The sequence below is a fragment of the Ochotona princeps genome, chromosome 3 (genome assembly GCF_030435755.1).
Source record: "Ochotona princeps isolate mOchPri1 chromosome 3, mOchPri1.hap1, whole genome shotgun sequence".
Classification (NCBI taxonomy): Eukaryota; Metazoa; Chordata; class Mammalia; order Lagomorpha; family Ochotonidae; genus Ochotona; species Ochotona princeps.
In genome coordinates, this window is record NC_080834.1 from 39,242,490 (window position 1) to 39,251,004 (window position 8,515).

The window sequence follows — 8,515 nt, forward strand, 5'->3', positions numbered from 1 at the left end:
ATCTATTTAACTTGGTCATGCCCCAATAGTCCAAATCTAAACACAGATTTCAATGGCAAACGTTTATTTAAAGAGAAAACCTATCCAAAGAGAACATTTGTTTCATCTGTAGTGGGGAAATGTCCATTTTCTATTAGGTTGGTACAGAAAGCCAAAAGGTTTGAAAGAATTTCCACTGGTTTCTTGTGGTTATGATCCAAGTGAAAGAACTATTAAGAAAAAAAACTCAATGGATTGGGTCAATCACTATGCAATTTTGGCAAAACGTTATGTGGGGATTTGGTAGTACAACCACTGAATAACATTTTTCTGTTATTAGATGTACTATGTTGCAGAGTATAAATAGAGTTCCAGCATGAATGAGTTGGCAAAAGTAAACTATTTGCAATAGAGACTATTATCACATGGACTCCCATAATGTATAATGCTTTTAAAATATTCATTTTGGCAGGACATATACTAAAATTGGAATGACACTGAGAAGATTAGCGTGGGCCCTGTGCAAGGATGACACACAAATTCATGAAGCATTGCATATTTTAAAAAATACTCTTTGTTAAATTGTGAACAGCCCACATTAATATTTTGAGTCTGAATTCATTGCCTCAAAATGTGTATTAATTCTATTTAAAATTCACACAGTAAAATTTTAAGGTAGGATTTTGGGGATATTGTTAGTTAAAACTCTTCATTTTGCAGTAGAAGTAAGGCCATATAGAGTAGGTGACTTTTCCAAGAGCACAAAGCTATTTAGGACACATTTGCATTTTATTAAATAATGCATTTCATTACTGAACAAAGGCAGATAGTAGGCTCTTCTATCTGTCCATATCATCATCCATAAAATGAGATTATTCACTGAGCCAATATGGCAATGTAAGTTTTGCTTTCAGGGTAGGGTATAATGAACAGAACAAGAGACAGCTATTCTACCTGATTAGTATGACTGGAAATAAATGTTGAAGAAGAGATAGGTTTCACACATTTGACCAGAGGAACAAATGAGGTTATGTATTTCAACAGAGCTTGACAATTTATATGCACATAAATATGCATGTACATATTTATATTGTCTGTTTTGAATTATCAAGATATTTCTGCTTTCATTTACTGCACTTCATATATGAATAGAACATTTAGGGGAAGAAGGATTATAGGGTAGGCATTTAAATGTGAATAGGACAAATTTTGCATATTACCTCTGGCACTTAGAAAGACAAAATTTAATTCAGTGATATGCAGAAAAACTTATAGGACTTCTGCTAGAAAATCATATATTGACATAATTAAATGATCTGTTCTACTAGGAAAATATGCATTGACATAATTAAAAGCAATGTATTGTATAGCATATAGGTGATCGTATATGCTGTTTATTAATGTGTTAGTTAACACATTAATTATTATTTATATATGATATATGTTTAATATTTTTCTTCTGATGGAAAGTCAAATTTATTTCTAATTCTAGTGAGAGGTGGATGAATCACCATAATAATTATTTATTGGTTCAAATAAAATTTGTTTTTATTCTTGAACTTTTACCTAGGAAATCATTTTCAGTCAAGTGTCAACATAGAGATCTGCTTTATTGGAAGACATTTTCAGTGCGAGATATTGTAATGCTGCTTCTTTCCGGTCATGATGTAGGTGTTAGCTATATACTATGTAGGTGTTAGCTATATACTATGTAGGTGTTAGCTATATACTATGTAGGTGTTAGCTATATACTATGTAGGTGTTAGCCAAATTTGAATAACAGAAAACATTAGTATCACAGCAGTCTTGAGCAAAATGTTTAGTGATGTCAATGAACTGATTTTATTAAGCTAATAATTAGAATCCCATGAAATATTTGGCTTAAAGAATATACAATTCTCCAATAAAAATAGAAATTCTACATCATCGTTTTTTTATTCTGATCATTTCACTTCTCGCTAAATTAGACAAAGCTTGGCATAATCTAATGTTTCTTTACAAAAGCAAGATTTGAACTCATAACTGCAAATTTAACAGCCCCAAAAGTATGTCTTCAAGTTTTAACCAAAACTGAGGTTTCTATGATTGGCAATATCAGTTTTTGGAGAAGTGTTTTGAGGACTGATCCTGAATTCCTTGCTAAGTGTAAACAAATATCTATATTCATTATTATCATTTACTCTCAGTATGGACTTGGGAATACCTGTTTCCATAAGCGTATTGTTTTTTCCATTATAAGACAATGAGATCTAAACAGCCTTTGCCTTTACTGTGTTGTTTTTATTAAATCCTTTGCACTGACGATGCCTGACAAGAAGGACCTAACGGAGAGCTGTGAAGATGCAGCTTGTACTTGAGTTCTTTGGTGGGTGTCTACTATAAGCGGGATAAAAAGACACTGACACGTTCAAGAGCTCAACCCTTGTGTCAAAATTGTTATAGTTGTCTGATATTGTAGTTAAAAACTTCTAGATTACCTTAATCAAGGATTAGTCATAGAAACATGGGACTACAGACCTGAGGGGTAGCTGAATGTTGCAAGAACAACCTGAACGTGTGACAGGTTCTGTGCCAACATGAAACCACACCAAAATACTTAATGTGATACTTGGAAAACTGATTCCTCTGTCTATACATGAACCACTCAAAGACAACTAAAGCTGTAAGACCAGGAAACGGCAGTGACAAACTAGAGTAGAAAGAGCTTGTTTTTAAATATAATCCATATTCTTGACTTAATTATTTTACAAGGATAACCTTGAAAGTTTCAAGGTTCCTTTTCAAAATCACTTTATGTCCATCTCTGAAGTTCCAGTAAATGGCTCCAAAGTCACTATTTATTGTTGAAAAGATAAATGTGTAAATATTCCCTATGTCAAGGGCTATCCACAGAACAAGAAATGCGAATGAAAGTTTCTTGTCATTACCTGATCTGAGAATTTTCTATGAATTACTGCAAACAGGGCCCTGGCATGATAGCTCAACTGGCTAATCCTCCACCTGAAAGAACATGAACACCACTTTGTGTCTTGGCTGCTCCGTTTCTGATCCAGTTCCCTACTTATGGCCTGGGAAAACAGCAAAGGATGCTCCAAAACTTTGGGACCTTGCAAACATGTGAGAAACCTGGAAGGAGCTCTTGACTCTGAGTTTCAGATAGGCTCAGCTCTAGCTTTGTGGCCACTTGGGGAGCTGATGATAGGATACAGATCTCTCTGTCTCTTCCCTTCTCTCTATAATCTTTAAAGTAAAATAAATACATAAATATTTTCTTTTTTCTTTCCTCTTTCTTTTATATGCTCAGAATTGCCACCATATCCAGCTGCCAGCTAAGTGTGATGACATGACTGAGTCTGTCTGATACAGTGAGGATAGTGGAAGGCCCTTCCGCTTTTGCTCTGCAAGAATCTCTCTCTCAGTCTCAATCTTTTCTAATTGAAGCTGGGTAATACACTCAGTGTACGCACAGGAGTTGTGATGTATGTGTTTGAGGTAATAGGCACTATTAGGGTAAGGGTCAAATTTTCTTAGGTTCACAAAATAGTGTCTATTACCATCATCTGTAACAAATTATCCATAGTCTACAACTATAAGCAGAACAGACATTTTTGCAGTATAAAGTTTAGATGAATACATTTTATCTTTATAATAAAAATGCACCTGAAAACTTTGTTATACCATATAACCAAATATTATAATCAGTTTTTAAAGATTCATTTATTTTTATTGGAAAGGCAGATGCATACAGAGAGGAGGAGAGACAGAGAGAAACATCTTCCTTCCGATGATTCACTCCCCAAGTGACTGCAACAGCCAGTGCTTCGCCAATCCAAAGCCAAGAGCTCAGATCCTCTTCTGGGTCTCCCACATGGGTGCAGGGTCCCAAGGCTTTGGGCCATCTTCGATTGCTTTCCCAGGCCACAAACAGGGAGCTGGATGGGAAGTGGAACTACCTGGATTAGAACCAAGGCCCATACGGAATCCCGGCACGTTCAAGGAGAGAACTTTAGCCGCTAGGCCACGGCGCTGGGCCCAAATATTATAATCATTTTAATTAGACAACAGTTGATGTTTCCTGGCTTACAGTTGTATGTCAAAGTTATATGTACATTAAGTGAACTAATACGAATTTTAATGTATCCAGAAGTGATAAGTTATTTTAAAAATAGGTATTAAGGTAGTTCGATCCTTAGCACCATGTAGGACACCTAGTATGAGTTATTGGATATTGGCTTGGCCTGACTCAGATTTGACGGTTTCCAGCATTTAGGGAATATATTTACTCAATTTTGTTACTTTAACTACAATACCTAAGCTCCTTGGGATCATGTAGATTTATTTCAGATTACATTGTAGAAGTTATAGTTCAGGATTGGATGAAAACATTATCTGGCATCTGTAGAGGAATGGTGTTGTGGTAAGTCAGGAAACACAAAGAGAAGCTAGGCTGAACATAAATTTAAATATTATTCAATGCTCTTGGAAAAACCCCACCACTCGGGGGCAAACTCTGAATGAATGAAGCACCTGAGACCAGACCCACCACTCAGAAAACATAAACACATCAAGGGTTCATCATTGACCCATTAACTATTAAGATAAAGCCATTGGAATTTAAACATTTTTTATGATTTTAAAGATTTATTTATTTATTTATTTTATTGGAAAGTCAGATTTACAGAGAAAAGGAGAGACAGAGAAAACAATCTTCTATCTATTGTTTCATTCCCCAGGTGTCCGCAATGAGCCAATCAGAAGCCAGGAGCCAGGAGCTTCTTCCAGGTTTCCAAATGGGTGCAGATAACTAGGCTTTGGGTCGTCCTCTACTGTTCCAAGGCTACAAACAGGGAGCAGGATGGGAAGTGGAGCAGCCGGGATACAAACTGGTGCCCATATGGGATTCACCATTCACAAGGCAAAGATTTTAAGTCACTAGACTATCATGCCCGAACAGAATTTAAACATCTTACATGAGCTTTAGGGATGGCATATTCTGTTCAGTTCATAGCAGGATGTAAGACAGTGGATCAGGCGTTTCTCTACTGCCTTCTCCCTGCAGCCCCATGGCTTATCCATGACTAGGTATTTATTGTAGAAGGCTGGTGTTGTGGATCGGGTAAAGCTGCTTCCTGTGGTGGGCTCTGGTTCATGCTCTGGATGCTCCACTGCTGATCCAACTCCCTGTTAATGGCCCAGGAAAAAGCAACCGGAGAAGGCCCAAGCTCTTGAGCTCCTCGTGCCACCCAAATGGCAGACCCTTGCTTCAGCTCCAGTTATTTTGACCATCTGGGATGTAAAGCAGATGGAAGATATTCTCTCTCTCTCTCTCTCCTTGTATCTCTGAATTTCAAATAGATAAGTTATACGTAGTTATGTAAACATATTCATAGAAACACTACTCCAATCAAATTGTAGATCATTTTCATCTTCCTCAAAGAGTTCATCATGACAACTTGTACAGATAACATTACTCTGAATCAACCAATTTTCATATGATGCTTTCCCTTTAAATAGGTATCATTTTTAGAGTACCTTTAGATTCACATGAAATTTGAGCAGAAAACGAGTTCTCATGTGCTGTCTGATCTCACACATTATAGGCTCCTCCATTTTAGTCACCATGGTGTTTCATCTGTCTGAATGAGTACCATATCACATCGGTTTTGGTTGATATTAGGTTGATGGTTTATGGTTGATATTAGGTCTCACTCCTGGTGGTGTGCAGTCTGTAGGATTTGACACTGTCTGTCATTATAATACACAGTAGTTTCACTTCTCTAAAAATTGTGCACCCAGTGCATTTTGCACTGTTCATAATTTTCCAACTTTGAATTATCATATAGTTGAAATTTTAATCTGGAGATTTAATTATTTTACTTAGTGATATTCACTCAAGTTTCTTTACATATTTTTAAAATTTATTTTCCTCTCAATGTGTTGATAGAATTCTGTTGCTGAGGATAACACTGTTTATTCAACCCTTCACATACTGAATACATCTTGATTTCTTTCAAGTTTTGACAATTAGAAATAAAACTGGGACTGGCATTTAATATAACAGTTAAAGTGTCCATGTCCCTATTGTAGTACCTGGATCCTGACTCTAGTTTACTGTTTATGCAGAAGGTGGGAGACAACCAATCATGGCTTAAATAATAGTCCATTCTAATAAATTCAGCTCAGTTTATCCTCTCTTCAGCTATTCATGGACAATGGTCCATTTTCGCTTTAACATTATCATGACTAAAACTTCTGTAAGCATTTTGGTGCAGCTCTTGTGATGGGTGGCTTATTTATTTCAACTAGGTACTGCTAACTGATATGACAGAAGCATAGGGTATGTGTGTTTTCAATCTTATACAAACTGCTCATTGGTTTTCAAAAAAAATAGTGACTGCACCATTTTATATTTCCAACAGAAATACATAAACTTTCATTCTGCTACACATACTTCCAAATAGAGAGGGCTTGCAGTTGATTGATTATGGTCATTCTTTCAAAATTTCTAACTATTCCACTCCTTTTATTTGGTGATTTCTTTTTTCTTAACAGAAACCAATTTTAGTATATAATTTATTTATAATAAAATAAGCAAATTAAAAATGAAAGATACGTTTGGCTAAGTGTACATGTAAATGTAACCACTACAATCAAAACATTGAACATTTCTAATTTCCTCCAACATTCCTTTCTGTTCTTTTGTAGTCAGGCTTCCAAATGGCTGCAATGACAAAGCTAGGGGTCAAGAGCCAGGAGCTCCTTCCAGTTCTACCATGTGGGTTACAGGGGCTCAAGCACTTATGCTGTTCGTTACTGCTTTCCCAGTATTATTAACAGCAGAGCTGGATCAGATATAATGCAACCAAATTTCCAACCAGCTTCCATATGATAGAGAGGCAGGCATGGCAGAAGGTAGCTTATCCTATAATGCCATAAGTCTGGCACTCAACTAAATATTTTCACCAAAAGTGAAAGAAAAGAGATGGATAGAATGGTGAGTTGATTCCAAATCTGCTCTTTAATAGGCACTGTTGTTTCTCAGTCTTGAAGTCTAATGAATGCTAAGCCACAGTGAGTATGTACAGTTACATCACTGTAGAATTCATACAGAGTCTATAACTTCCATGAAGCAATGAAATACTGTTATGGGCCCAGCCTGGTAGGCTAGCAGCTAAAGTCTTCACCTTGTGCGCAACGGGATTTCATATGGGCCTTGGTTCTAATCCTGGCAGCCCCGCTTCCCATCCAGCTTCCTGCTTGTGGCCTGGGAAAGCAGTTGAGGATGGCCCAAAGCCTTGGGACCCTGTACCCATGTGGGATACCCAGTAGAAGCTCCTAGCTCTGGATTGGCACACCACTGACTATTGTGGACACTTGGGGTGTGAATCATCAGACAGAAGATCTTCTTTGTCTCTCCTCCTCTCTGTATATCTAATATTGCAACAAAAATAAATAAATCTTAAAAAAAAAGGAAACACTGTTGTACCAGCACTTCAGGTGAACCTTTCGTGACTTGGACAAACTTGGATATGTTATGTACTCTTAGCTAGTACTACTTGGTACATAAAGATAAAATCTTTCAAATGTGATGTTGTAGGTGATAGCATCCATGTGTATCTCACTCCTTTCTGTGAACTATTTGGAAGTAAAATGTATATGCCATTATAGTTTTATACTCATGTTAAGTAGGATTCTTATGCTAATGCAATTGGGTCATTGAAGCCCAGTAATTGAGTCAGCATGTACTGCTGCCCTGACGCTCTCTTAGCGGGAAGCTGGTGTCACAAGCTAGATCTGAGACTCAAGCCCAACATTCCAATGTAGAAGGTATACACCTTAAACTCTAAAGTTAATTCTATGCCTGTATACAAGTTCTTGAAGGTTGACTCTTGGAACCATCTTCATCCTGTTCAAAAGATTTATTCATTGTCTGTAAAGATAAAAGGAATAGATAACTCATTTAGGTGTAGCAGTCAACTTGGTGAAGCAAAACGCCTGTCTTGCCATCATTGCAGTCTGGATGATTACCAGGCACCTTTTGCAATGAACTTTCTAACAGACTAAAGGAACCAACCATCAGTTGCATTTGTTGAATGCTTGGTTGCAGAGAGCATTGGATTGTTTTCTCCACAGACGTCATATATTTCTCGCTCTTACTAAATCAACAAAGATATTCATGCAATGGCAAAAATCTTTTTGCATTTGGGGAGCTAATTTTTGTGTAAATTTCCATGGAAAAGAATTCAACTAGTATGTTTGTATCTGAGTAAGAGAGAAAAAGGGTTCTGCTATTAACAATAAATCTTTAGTACTAAAAACAAATTATAAGAAAAAAATACAGGATCTGGCACAGTGGAGTAGTGGCTAAAGCCCTTGCCTGGCAAGCATCAGAATCATATATGGATGCTGGTTCTAATCCCAGTGGCCCTGTTTCCAATCCAGCTCCTTGCTTGTGGCCTAGGAAATCAGTTAAGGATGGCCCAAAGCCTTGGGAACCTGCACCTGTGTGGGAGACCTGGAAGAGGCTCCAGGCTCC

The 8,515-nt window shown here is 37.0% G+C and overlaps 1 non-coding gene across 1 annotated transcript; it reads left to right on the top strand.

Moving 5' to 3' along the window:
* The first annotated feature begins 438 nt into the window (after positions 1 to 438).
* Positions 439 to 542, top strand: LOC118758935 (U6 spliceosomal RNA). The gene has a single exon (XR_004995884.2). It is a non-coding gene; the product is annotated as a U6 spliceosomal RNA (small nuclear RNA).
* The last annotated feature ends 7,973 nt before the right edge of the window (positions 543 to 8,515 follow it).